This window comes from Aegilops tauschii, chromosome 1, assembly GCF_002575655.3.
Source record: "Aegilops tauschii subsp. strangulata cultivar AL8/78 chromosome 1, Aet v6.0, whole genome shotgun sequence".
NCBI lineage: Eukaryota > Viridiplantae > Streptophyta > Magnoliopsida > Poales > Poaceae > Aegilops > Aegilops tauschii.
The window spans coordinates 14,390,018-14,402,257 of record NC_053035.3 but is presented as its reverse complement, the minus strand read 5'-3'; positions in this window follow the sequence as shown (position 1 = coordinate 14,402,257).

Here is a 12,240-nt window from a genome sequence, read left to right as displayed (position 1 = left end):
TATGCCAACAACTTTGAGGGCACAATGTTAAGAGAACATTTGTGTTGAATCGACCCGGATTGATGTTATGCTATGAGATTCATTCGTCACAAGTTTATTGGTACATAACACAGAGATGGTTAACGTTTGCATGATTCCTTAGACCATGAGAGTATCGAGTTTCTTCATGCTTGCTTCATGAACTTTGGGGTTTGTTAAACGTCATCCGTAAATGGGTGGCTATTACGGCGGCTTACGGGTTCATGGAAAAGTGTGTCAAGTAACTTGATAGCTCAAGATTGGGATTTGCTCCTCCGACGATGGAGAGATATCTCTGGGCCCTCTCGGTGTTACGGTATCCATCATCGTCTGGCCAGACACTTTGTGATTTGATCACGGGGATGCCGGAACACGATATAACGAGAAAAGAGAACAATACCGGTAACGAGGTAATTAGCATAGTGGACAAGTTGTTGATCCACGGGAATGCCAACATGTCTCACCTCGGGTATTTGTAACATATCGCGAAGCAACAGGAATAGCACACGGCAACTGGAGGTTCACTCGAATATTTATTCGTGTGGGTATAGGGGTCAATATGGGTGTCCACGGCTCCGATGTTGATCATTGATCGGAAGGGGTTCCGGGTCATGTCTATACTTCACCGAACCTATAGGGTCACACGCTTAAGGGTCATCTATCTGCTGAATACTAGACAGGGAGTCTGAGAGAAAATCACCGGAAAAGTTTCGGACACCGAAAAGTTTCGGACAGCGGAATCGTACCGCAGAGAGAGGTCATCGGATAAGTTTCGATGATACCGAAAAGTTGTTTCAGGATACACCATTAAGTCAAATTGGTTTCGGCACATGCCTGATAATTCTTGGAGGATGCCAGAATCATTCTGGAAGCTTTTTGGAATTTTCTGAGATAAAAACCGGAAATGTTCCGGAGCTGCCGGAGCCACTTCAGATGCGTTTCGCAGATGAAAATCACTAAAACCGGAATTGTTTCGGAACGCGTTGAAAATCATTTTAGTGGGTACTGGAAATGTTCTTAGCCCACATAAATATTTTCAGTTCGATCAGACGCTGAAAAATGTCGTCGTGAATAGTGAAAATCAGCTTTATGGTTACTTTATGGAAAGCCACCTTTTGGGGTTTTGCTCCAAAAGATCTTGGGGATGACATGGATGGATAGGAGCCATTTTTTGGGCCCCTCATGGGGGTGTGGCCGGCCACATGGGGTATCCCCCCTTGGGGACCCTCTTGTTCCTTGGTTTCACTCCTAGGTCCTTGTGGAAGGACTTCATTCATGTGCATTTTGGGTTTTTTGTGAAACTACCCTACCCCCTTGGGATTTCCTATAAATAGAGGTGGAGGGGCAGCCCTTCACACTCATCCCTTGCTCTCATACACATGCCATGCATTATCTGGCTTCTTCTCTCCCTCCCACGAAAAGAGTTTCGTAGAGCCGTAAGGTTGTCTGGGTTCCGGCAGGAACTAGTTCTGGACGGCGAAGCCCTGCCGGATAGATGACACCGTATGTGTGCAACTCTGTAGAGAGATCGTAGTTTCGGTCTTAGTTCGTGAGTGCCTCCCGAAGGGCTGTCCGTGTGACCGTCCGAGTTTCGAAGGTCCTCCCGAAGGGCTGTCCGAGTGACCGTTCGAGTTTCGAAGGTCCTCCCGAAGGGCTGTCCGCGACACCGTCCGGGGGGCTGTTCGACCGCCTCCCGGAGGGCTGTCTGAGGAGCAGATGAGGGTATACATCCTCGCGGTTGGGAGGTTGTAAATCCTAGCTGCGGGGATCTGCACCGCCGATCGTCATCGACTCTACTTCCCGCTGCGCTACGAGTCGGTAACGAAAAAGATCAAACCATGTATGCAGTCTCCATAGTGGTCCTGGGCTGGTGCGTAGGTCGGAAAATTTTTGTTTTCTGTCGCGTTCCCCTTCAGTGGCATCAAGAGCCGTGCTATGCGTAGATGCAGGTTTCGATCTAGAATACATGGAGATGTATGGGTATTGCATAATATAATTAGGTAGTAGATGAGATCTATTGCTGAAAATTATTTATGCGGGTGACAGATGAAATCTGTTACCCGAGGTTCTTGTTGCTTCTCTAGAATTTGCGTTTGCTCAATCTCGAGACAGCATGGTGGAATTTGACAAAGTTCTGGCAATCCGTGATCCTGATTGATCATGGAAGTGCTATCAGTTCTTTGGGTTCTGTCGTAGTCAAAAGAAAGATGAAATTCGCAGATGAAAGGGCATTGCAGATATGATCTGCACGGGGGTCATGCGTATGACGAAGTTTATTATGGGGCTCAAGATTTAATTATCCCGTGTTTCATACACCCCGAGATGTTAATCTAGCAACTTGAATAATCATACTTGATGATAAAACGTTGGTCGCTGCGGTTTAAGTCAAAACCTTAGAAGCCACGTAAAATAAATTTTGCATAAACCGATTAGAGGCGTCTAACTTGGTTTTGCAGGATGTGCATATGATGTGGTATAGCAGTGTTCATACTAATTCGATTATGTATGAGATGACTATATGATGTAATTTGATTAACATGACCTGCGTGTCATGATTCGGCATGATGGTTGGAGCCATATGATTGCACTTTAATGACCTGCGTGTCAACCTTGTTGTAATGCATTATTTTGTTAGCTATAGAGATAGCAATATTATCTGGTGCATCGACAAGGTGGTGGCAATCTTCGCGAAGGTGAACACCGACGCGAATGCTGAAGACGAAGAAATGAAAGACTTCTACGTCAGAAAGGGCTATACCATATCATGCTGTTATGAATTGCTTGAGATGTTTATCCCTTATGATGCACCCTTCTTGATTGCGCGGTAGTCGCTTTTATTAGGGTGATCTCTCACTTAAAATACCGAGTAGTTAGTGTTCTCCCAAGTGTAGCACCGTCACGGCACCTATCTTTTCGGGGTGCGCCGTGTCACACGGGTACGAACGATTAGAGAAGTGTGAGGCGGGTGAGTTGAGACCTCGCAGCGAGATCACTTGGTTGTCTTGACGTTCAGGCATGACCGTCATGAGCTCGGAACACACGCATCGAAAGATGAACAAGAGTCACATAGAGATGTGATTGGCAAGTTGGCCTACCGGTTGAGATTTTTCGTCATCAGTGGTGTTACACCAATGGCGAACAATTGAAATGTGGGTCTTGTATCACTCACAATCAATTTTGAGAGATATTGATTTGAGTGGGAGCGCACTGTTGAATTAACATGTTTAATTCTTAGTGCAATTAATTATGAACATTGTCTAAGTGTTATATGCAAAATAGTTGTAGAATAATGACTCGCGTTTCCACCTTCCCTGTTAAAATTGAATAACTGTTAAATATCTGGTTAAAACTTTACGATTGGTACCGTAATATGAGGATTGTCCTCAAAAGTGCCGAGAAGGACTTTGTCCTATCGCATGCTTTCCGTATCCTCCCGCTAATGCTATGGATCATGTGACTCTCGTCCTTTGATCCAAAAGCTAGAATTCTGTTACGGTCAAGTGGAATATGTTTGCTTCCATGAAACCCAAACTTCGAAAGTTGGGATAGTTATATGATATTCATGGAACTGAAAATTATTTTCAGATACAAACAAAGCAATGTTTGTTTGCAAGTATTAGTAAAAGTGTTTACTATGCATTTGACTGTTGGGAAAGGGATCCAGAAGAACGCCTGTCATATAATGAAAGGTGAATAAAACAACAACTTAAAGAGAAAGGAAGTGTCCAAAGGGTGTTAGTATGACTTACACGCCTAGGAAGTCCGGGGCTAATGCCACTCTTAAGTTGGGTGCTTCTTCTGAGAGTAGGAGAAATACTAAAAGTTAAACTGCTAGAAGTATAAAGGCAAAAGGAAAGAAGACTAGAATATCCAGCTCATATATGAATGTCATACAAGTTTTTGATGTATAGAAGGCTGGTCAAAGATATAGTTCTTGCGAATTATGGTTTAACATGTTAATCACTAATTCTTGGGTATTGTGAGTTCATCACAAAAATGCCCGCTCGATTGCATTCTGTTGCAACTCGGTGTAAGAACTACTATGGCCTGAAAGACTAGCTAGAAATGAGGTTAAGGTATACACAGGGAACATAGTAAATGTTACTATACCTTCCATCGGTGTATTGTCGTCTGTATTTATTTTCATAATTCATTTAGAGTTTTACAAACTCTATCCCATTGCATAAGGCATCTTGCAAGAAGGTTGTTCATAAGAGAACTTTTTATGTTCGATGTTATGAATAACACAAGGGCCATACTTTCATTATGAATGAGATGTATGTTATGAATATTGATAATAATACAATACCTCTGGGTTTACTTTCATAATTCATTTTAGAGTTTCATACACTCTAGCCCATTGCACAATGTTTGTTGCAAAAGAGTTGTTCATAAAAACAACAATTGTTGTTAAGTATTATGAATAACATAAGGGCCATACTTCCATCATCGATGGGACGTATGTTATGAATATTGAGGGTAATATGATACATCCATAACACTGACGCTAAATGTCGCAAGACTAAAAGAATACCACACAAGTGTGGCACTACATTTGGTCACATTGGAGAAACCCGCATGGAAAATTCCATTATGATGGATTTTGAAGTCTTTTTGATTTTGAATCATCTGACACTTGCAACTTTCCTCCGAAAATTGAAGTGACTAAAATACCGTTCACAGGCCATAAGGAACGAACAACAAACTTATTAGTGATCATACATTTGATGTGTGTAGTCCGATAAGTGTTGTTAGTGGTGGATTTATTTATCTTCAGAAATGACTCAAGTAGTTATATGGATATTTACTTGATGAGACGTAAGTCTGGATCTTTTGAAATCATTCGAAAGGTTCTCAAAAATGAAGTAGAAGTTATTGTAACAAGAAAATTATGTTTCTGCAATTTGATTGCACAAAGGAATATTTGAGTTACATGTTTAGCGAATGTCTGATGAGCTGTGAAAGGGGTTTCATAAACTTGCACCTCCCGGAACACCACTGCAAGTGGAAAGTCCGTGGAGATGTAATCAAACCATTTATGACATGGTAAGGTCAAAGATGACATAAATAAATTTGCCATTATCCCTTTTAAAGTGATGCTTTAGAGACTTCGGCTTTTACACTGAAAAGAGCTACATCGGGTCTGTTGAAATGAAGCCATGGTATGGTACGCCCAACCATGTTATATCTTTTCTTAACATTTGGAATATGGGGCTTGTGTAAAAGGTTACAAACCTATTCCAAATCAGACAAGTGCTACTTTGTAGGTTATACCAAAATGTTGGGTATTCCTCCCTCACTATACCGAGGCAAATAGTTTTGCCGCAAAACGGTGTGCTTTTAAAGAGAATGGTTCTTTCTAAAAGGTGAGTGGGAGAATAGTGCAACTCGACGAGATAAACAGTATCTTCATCAGGTCAAAGGAAAGAGACCTTGGAAGAAATTCCAGATTTTCCTACTGCGACTGATACAGAAGTCTCTACAATAAAATGTATGAACTTCGGTCGAACTTGCAGCTGAACCACCTAGGCAAGGCTCGTGCAAACCTCTCAGGTGCGCAAACGAGATATTGTTGTTAGACAACATTATACCTACGATACACAAGGAAGCGTTGATGGGCCCTGACTCCGGAATTGGCTAAATGCCAATACAACCCGAGTTAGTTTCCATATAAGTGATTCAAGATTAAAACCTTGATACACCTTTCGGAAGACTTAGAGTCTAACGAATATTTATGGAACTTAAAACTGATACGGATAAAATGTTTTATCCATAAAGCTCGACTTGTTGAAATAATACGATGAGGTTGTTTTCATCGTAGCGATGCTTAAAGTCGGTTCGGGTTGAACTAGCAATTAATACATATTTCAATCATGAGATATGAAACATGGATGATAAAAGGATTTCCATCTGATGGAAATGAAAGCTAGGACTTGTATATGATACAGTCCAAAGTAATTTGTCGATCCAGAGGATGCTAGTAGGTATGCAAACTTCAGAGTTCCAGCAATGGACAGAAGAGAGAAAAATGGAGTTGGAATCTTCGTGTTTTGATGAAATGGTCAAAGGGGTTTTGAATTCATCAATAGGTAACGAAGATGCTTGTAATTCAAGAAAGTAAGTGGGAGCGTAATAATATTTCTAAAAACCTTATGTGCTTGGCACATTGGTAATTGGAAATAAATTTCTTGACACAAATTAGGACTTCATTTGAAAATAGTTTTTCGATGAAGTGCATAGGCTAAATAGCCTCAGTATTAGGCATGATGATCTATGGAGATAGATTTACCTAATGGGGCTAAGCAATGAATACATATTGACAAGATGCTAAAACCTTTTAGCATTTAAAACTCCAAGGAGTGATTCTTGCCAAAGTCACATGGAAAGAGTTTTTGCAAGACTCGATGTCCCAAAACACTGATGAGTAAAATACATGATGCAGATTCCACACACTTTTGTGTTTGGATTAATCATGTATTCCATGGTATGTAAAACAACCAGATATGTCCGATACTCCCAAGGTGTTGCGAGTATGGATACCAAAGTGATCAAATTACTGATCATGGGACAACAGTGAAAGATGTCACAGAGTACTAGAGTAAGTACTGATGACATGGTTTTCTCGCAAGCAGAGATCATGAAGAGTTCATTGTAAAATGTTACATCGATAGAGTCTTCATCTTTTCTCCATGCGATTTTCGATTTAAATTAAGGATTTTGTGTAACACACAATGTGGTGGCACAGTTAGTCGGAATTTGTTCAATCTAGTTACTGTGGTGAATTCTATAACAAGGGCTAAGTATGTTGACGCTTTAGAAGCGACAAAGAAGATGTTGAATTATATAGTTCATTCATGAACTTAGTATAGTTCCAAGATGGCTTTTGACAATGGGACACTACTGCAGGTAGTTGCTCCATAACTCAGTCTGAGGAATCCAGGTTCGACCTGTGATTCACATACATACAAAGCCAAGTCCACACAAAATATGAATTTTGTGAAAACGTGAAAACGCGAGGACATGCAAAGATACACACGGAACTGAAGTCGTCAGATCCGTTGGACATCAGGCTATACCACAAGCGAAGCATATTTACACCGGTGTGCCACAGGTGTGAAGTGCATTAGCATAAGCTAGATTATTGACTCTAGTGCAAGTGGGAGTCTGTAGGAGATATGCCCTAGAGGCAATAATAAATGATATTATTTATCTCCGAGTTCATAATTATGTTTATGTTCCATGCTATAACTGCAATGATTCTCGAGTCTGCAATATCCACGAGGCTCGGAGGAAGACTCAAATGCACGTGTGGAATAATAAACGGTAAGAAGTATTCCTAGTCTGGCCTCTAAGACTAGCTCAAGTGTTGCATGATGATTCTGTTTTCCTGGTCATGGGCATGTCTATGCCAACAACTTTGAGGGCACAATGTTAAGAGAACATTTGTGTTGAATCGACCCGGATTGATGTTATGCTATGAGATTCATTCGTCACAAGTTTATTGGTACATAACACAGAGATGGTTAACGTTTGCATGATTCCTTAGACCATGAGAGTATCGAGTTTCTTCATGCTTGCTTCATGAACTTTGGGGTTTGTTAAACGTCATCCGTAAATGGGTGGCTATTACGGCGGCTTACGGGTTCATGGAAAAGTGTGTCAAGTAACTTGATAGCTCAAGATTGGGATTTGCTCCTCCGACGATGGAGAGATATCTCTGGGCCCTCTCGGTGTTACGGTATCCATCATCGTCTGGCCAGACACTTTGTGATTTGATCACGGGGATGCCGGAACACGATATAACGAGAAAAGAGAACAATACCGGTAACGAGGTTACTAGCATAGTGGACAAGTTGTTGATCCACGGGAATGCCAACATGTCTCACCTCGGGTATTTGTAACATATCGCGAAGCAACAGGAATAGCACACGGCAACTGGAGGTTCACTCGAATATTTATTCGTGTGGGTATAGGGGTCAATATGGGTGTCCACGGCTCCGATGTTGATCATTGATCGGAAGGGGTTCCGGGTCATGTCTATACTTCACCGAACCTATAGGGTCACACGCTTAAGGGTCATCTATCTGCTGAATACTAGACAGGGAGTCTGAGAGAAAATCACCGGAAAAGTTTCGGACACCGAAAAGTTTCGGACAGCGGAATCGTACCGCAGAGAGAGGTCATCGGATAAGTTTCGATGATACCGAAAAGTTGTTTCAGGATACACCATTAAGTCAAATTGGTTTCGGCACATGCCTGATAATTCTTGGAGGATGCCAGAATCATTCTGGAAGCTTTTTGGAATTTTCTGAGATAAAAACCGGAAATGTTCCGGAGCTGCCGGAGCCACTTCAGATGCGTTTCGCAGATGAAAATCACTAAAACCGGAATTGTTTCGGAACGCGTTGAAAATCATTTTAGTGGGTACTGGAAATGTTCTTAGCCCACATAAATATTTTCAGTTCGATCAGACGCTGAAAAATGTCGTCGTGAATAGTGAAAATCAGCTTTATGGTTACTTTATGGAAAGCCACCTTTTGGGGTTTTGCTCCAAAAGATCTTGGGGATGACATGGATGGATAGGAGCCATTTTTTGGGCCCCTCATGGGGGTGTGGCCGGCCACATGGGGTATCCCCCCTTGGGGACCCTCTTGTTCCTTGGTTTCACTCCTAGGTCCTTGTGGAAGGACTTCATTCATGTGCATTTTGGGTTTTTTGTGAAACTACCCTACCCCCTTGGGATTTCCTATAAATAGAGGTGGAGGGGCAGCCCTTCACACTCATCCCTTGCTCTCATACACATGCCATGCATTATCTGGCTTCTTCTCTCCCTCCCACGAAAAGAGTTTCGTAGAGCCGTAAGGTTGTCTGGGTTCCGGCAGGAACTAGTTCTGGACGGCGAAGCCCTGCCGGATAGATGACACCGTATGTGTGCAACTCTGTAGAGAGATCGTAGTTTCGGTCTTAGTTCGTGAGTGCCTCCCGAAGGGCTGTCCGTGTGACCGTCCGAGTTTCGAAGGTCCTCCCGAAGGGCTGTCCGAGTGACCGTTCGAGTTTCGAAGGTCCTCCCGAAGGGCTGTCCGCGACACCGTCCGGGGGGCTGTTCGACCGCCTCCCGGAGGGCTGTCTGAGGAGCAGATGAGGGTATACATCCTCGCGGTTGGGAGGTTGTAAATCCTAGCTGCGGGGATCTGCACCGCCGATCGTCATCGACTCTACTTCCCGCTGTGCTACGAGTCGGTAACGAAAAAGATCAAACCATGTATGCAGTCTCCATAGTGGTCCTGGGCTGGTGCGTAGGTCGGAAAATTTTTGTTTTCTGTCGCGTTCCCCTTCAGTTATCTCAACGGAATTGCGTGGTGCCCTATTTAAAGTGAAGGCGGTTGTCTCTAATGCCTAACCCATAAACAATAGTGTAATTTGATAAGAGACATCATGGTATGCACCATATCCAATAGGGTACAGTTATGATGTTCGGACACACCATCACACTATGGTGTTCCAGGCGGTATTAGTTGTGAAACAATTTCCACAATGTCTTAATTGTGTGCCAAACTCGTAACTCAGATATTCATCTCTTTGATCATATCACAGACATTTTGTCCTCTTGTCACGCGATCTTCAACTTCACTCTGAAATTACTTGAACCTTTCAATAATTCAAACTTGTGTTTCATCAAGTAAATATACTCAGCATCTACTCAAATCATCTGTGAAGTAAGAACATAACGATATCCACTGCATGCCTTAGCACTCATTGGACTGCACACATCAAAATGTATTACTTCCAACAAGTTGCTTTCTTGTTCCATCTTACTGAAAACGAGGCCTTTCAGTCATCTTGCCCATGTGGTATGATTTGCATGTCTCAAGTGATTCAAAATCAAGTGAGTCCAAACGATCCATCTGTATGGACTTTCTTCATGCATATATACTAATAGACATGATTTGCATGTCTCAATCTTTTCAAAAACGAGTGAGTCCAAAGATCCATCAACATGGAGCTTCTTCATGCGTTTTATACCAATATGACTCAAGTGGCAGTGCCACAAGTATGTGGTACTATCTTATATCTTTTGGCATGAACATGTGTATCACTACGATCGAGATTCAACAAACCATTCATTTTAAGTGCAAGACCATTGAAGGTATTATTCAAATAGACAGAGTAACCACTATTCTCCTTAAATGAATAACCATATTGCGATAAACATAATCCAATCATGTCTATGCTCAACACAAACACCAAATAACAATTATTTAGGTTTAACACCAATCTCGATGGTAGAGGGAGCATGCGATGCTTGATCACATCACCCTTGGAAACACTTCCAACACATATCGTCATCTCACCTTTAGCTAGTCTCCGTTTATTCCGTAGCCTTTTATTTCGAGTTACCAACACTTAGCAACCAAACCGGTATCTAATACCCTGGTGCTACTAGGAGTACTAGTAAAGTACACATTAATATAATGTATATCCTGTTGGGAATCGTAGCATAATTTAAAATTTTCCTACGCTCAGCAAGATGCATCTATGGAGTCTACTAGCAACGAGGGGAAGGGAGTGCATCTACATACCCTTGTAGATCGCGAGCGGAAGCGTTCCAATGAACGTGAATGACGGAGTCGTACTCGCCGTGATCCAAATCACCGATGACCGAGTGCCGAATGTACGGCACCTCCGCGTTCAACACACGTACGGTGCAGCGACGTCTCCTCCTTCTTGATCCAGCAAGGGGGGAGGAGAGGTTGATGGAGATCCAACAGCACGACGGCGTGGTGGTGGATGTAGCGGCTCTCCGGCAGGGCTTCGCATGCTTCTGCGAGAGAGAGAGAGGTGTTGCATGGGAGGAGGGAGGCGCCCAAGGCTTAGATCTTGCTGCCCTCCCTTCCCCCCACTATATATAGGGTCAAGGGAGAGGGGGGCGCAGCCTTGCCCCTTCCTCCAAGGAAGGGTGCGGCCAGGGGGGAGTCCTTCCCCCCCAAGGCACCTCGGAGGTGCCTTCCCCCTTTAGGACTCTCCCCTTTTTCTTATCTCTTGCGCATGGGCCTCTTGGGGCTGGTGCCCTTGGCCAATATAGGCCAAGGCGCACCCCTTACAGCCCATGTGGCCCCCCGGGCCTGGTGGACCCCCTTGGTGGACCCCCGGACCCCTTTCGGCACTCCCGGTACAATACCGATAAAGCGTGAAACTTTTCCGGCGACCAAAATAAGACTTCCCATATATAAATCTTTACCTCCGGACCATTCCGGAACCTCTCGTGACGTCCGGGATCTCATTCGGGACTCCGAACAACTTTCGGGTTTCCGCATACATATATCTCTACAACCCTAGCGTCACCGGACCTTAAGTGTGTAGACCCTACGGGTTCGGGAGACATGCAGACATGACCGAGACGCCTCTCCGGTCAATAACCAACAGCAGGATCTGGATACCCATGTTGGCTCCCACATGCTCCACGATGATCTCATCGGATGAACCACTGTGTCGAGGATTCAATCAATCCGTATGCAATTCCCTTTGTCAATCGGTATGTTACTTGCCCGAGATTCGATCATCGGTATCCCAATACCTAGTTCAATCTTGTTACCGGCAAGTCTCTTTACTCGTACCGCAATGCATGATCCCGTGACTAACGCCTTAGTCACATTGAGCTCATTATGATGATGCATTACCGAGTGGGCCCAGAGATACCTCTCCGTCACACGGAGTGACAAATCCCAGTCTCGATCCGTGCCAACCCAACAGACACTTTCGGAGATACCCGTAATGCACCTTTATAGTCACCCAGTTACGTTGTGACGTTTGGCACACCCAAAGCACTCCTACGGTATCCGGGAGTTGCACGATCTCATGGTCTAAGGAAAAGATACTTGACATTGGAAAAGCTCTAGCAAACGAAACTACACGATCTTTTATGCTATGCTTCAGTTGGGTCTTGTCCATCACATCATTCTCCTAATGATGTGATCCCGTTATCAATGACATCCAATGTCCATAGTCAGGAAACCATGACTATCTGTTGATCAACGAGCTAGTCAACTAGAGGCTTACTAAGGACATGTTGTGGTCTATGTATTCACACATGTATTACGATTTCCGGACAATACAATTATAGCATGAATAATAGACAATTACCATGAACAAAGAAATATAATAATAACCATTTATTATTGCCTCTAGGGCATATTTCCAACAGTCTCCCACTTGCACTAGAGT